General features: G+C 34.8%; 1 non-coding gene across 1 annotated transcript; it reads right to left on the bottom strand.

The window, feature by feature from the left end:
- Window positions 1–1,822: 1,822 nt before the first annotated feature.
- On the bottom strand, window positions 1,823–1,930 carry LOC127744612 (small nucleolar RNA R71). Its single transcript, XR_008005586.1, has one exon. It is a non-coding gene; the product is annotated as a small nucleolar RNA R71 (small nucleolar RNA).
- Window positions 1,931–2,210: the final 280 nt, after the last annotated feature.

The following is a 2,210-nucleotide window of genomic DNA, read 5'->3' as shown; positions in this document are numbered from 1 at the left end:
AAGCTTTAGACTAACATTGTATGATTCCTGGAATTCTCATTAAGAATTTTGATATCCTTATTTTCTTTTCCACATAAATTTCGAAAAATCCAAAAAAATTACAAAATCAAAAAAACCAAAAATATTTCTTGTTTGAGTCTAGTGTCTCATTTTAAGTTTGGTGTCAATTGCATGTTTCTGTTCTTCTTGCATTTTTCATGTGTCTTCATTGATCTTCAAGTTGTTCTTGATGATTTACTTGCTCTAATCTTTAAATTCTCGTGTTTTGTGTGTTTTGTTGTTTCTCATATGCATTCTCAAATTGTCAGTGTCAGTAGTATACAAACTTCTAAGTCTGGTGTCTTGCATGCATTGTTTATTTGATTTTAGTTGCATTTTGATTATTCCTCATCATTAAAAATCCAAAAAAAATTTTAATCTGTGTCTTTTTAAGTCAATAATACAGAAAATTGAATATTCAGAACATACAGCAGAGAAATTACACAAAAAAAGCTGGGCGTTCAAAATGCCCAGTGAGGAAGGAAAACTGGCGTTTAAACGCCAGCCAGGGTGCCTGGCTGGGCATTTAACGCCCAAAAGGGTAGCATTTTGGGCGTTAAACGCCAGAATGGATACCATTCTGGGCGTTTAACGCCAGGATGGCACAAGAGGGAAGATTTTGTTTTTAATTCAAATTTTTTTCAAGTTTCCATAATTTTTCAAAATCAAATCTTTTTCAAATCATATCTTTTCAATCATATATTTTCAAACTCAATTTCTTTCCTTTTTCAAAAATACTTGCTAACAATTAATGATTCGATTCAACATTTCAAGTAAGTTGCCTTTTCTGTTGAGAAAGGTTTAATATTTGAATCATATCTTTTCTTGTTAGCCAAGTCATTAATTTTAAAAATCAAATCTTTTTAAATTGTTTTCAATCATATCTTTTTTAATCACATCTTTTTCAAAATAGTTTTCAACCATATCTTTTTGATTTCCAATTTCAAAATCTTTTTCAAAATCACTTTATTTCTTCCTCAATCTTAGTTTTCGAAAATCAATTACCATTTTTTCAAAATTTCTTTTAATTAATTCAATTTAATTTTCGAAAATTTCTTCCCTTCTTCTCAGATCCTTCTATTTATGGATTAACATTCCTCCTCAATGCACAATTCGAACTCTATCTTGATAAGTTCGAATTCTTTTACCACTTCCTTCTATTTTTCTTTTCCTCTGACACCTCAAGGAATCTCTATACTGTGACATAGAGGATTCCATATTTTCTTGTTCTCTTTTCTTTCATATGAGCAGGAGCAAAGACAAAAGCATTCTTGTTGAGGCTGACCCTGAACCTGAAAGGACCTTGAAGCGAAAGCTAAGAGAAGCTAAAGCACAACTCTCTGTAGAGGACCTAACAGAATTCTTCAAAGAAGAACACATGGCAGCCGAAAACAACAACAATGCAAACAATGCAAGGAAGGTGTTGGGTGACTTTACTGCACCTACTCCCAACTTCTATGGGAGAAGCATCTCTATCCCTGCCATTGGAGCAAACAACTTTGAGCTTAAGCCTGAATTAGTTTCTCTAATGCAACTGAATTGCAAGTTTCATGGACTTCCATTGGAAGATCCTCATCAGTTTTTAGCTGAATTCTTGCAAATCTGTGACACTGTTAAGACTAATGGGGTTGACCCTGAGGTCTACAGACTTATGCTATTCCCTTTTGCTGTAAGAGACAGAGCTCGGATATGGTTGGACTCACAACCTAAAGAAAGCCTGAACTCTTGGGAAAAACTAGTCAATGCCTTCTTGGCAAAGTTTTTTCCACCTCAAAAATTGAGTAAGCTTAGAGTGGAAGTCCAAACCTTCAGACAGAAGGAAGGTGAATCCCTCTGTGAAGCTTGGGAAAGATACAAACAATTGATCAGAAAGTGTCCCTCTGACATGCTTTCTGAATGGAGCATCATAGGTATCTTCTATGATGGTCTGTCTGAACTGTCCAAGATGTCATTGGACAGTGCTGCTGGAGGATCTCTTCATCTGAAGAAGACGCCTGCAGAAGCTCAAGAACTCATTGAAATGGTTGCAAATAACCAATTCATGTACACTTCTGAAAGGAATCCTGTGAACAATGGGACGAATCAGAAGAAAGTAGTTCTTAAGATTGATACTCTGAATGCCATATTGGCTCAGAACAAAATATTGACTCAGCAAGTCAATATGATTTCTC

The sequence above is a fragment of the Arachis duranensis genome, unplaced genomic scaffold (genome assembly GCF_000817695.3).
Source record: "Arachis duranensis cultivar V14167 unplaced genomic scaffold, aradu.V14167.gnm2.J7QH unplaced_Scaffold_66232, whole genome shotgun sequence".
Taxonomy (NCBI): Eukaryota; Viridiplantae; Streptophyta; class Magnoliopsida; order Fabales; family Fabaceae; genus Arachis; species Arachis duranensis.
The sequence above is the reverse complement of the archived record's forward strand: the minus strand, read 5'-3'. Positions and strand labels throughout refer to the sequence as shown.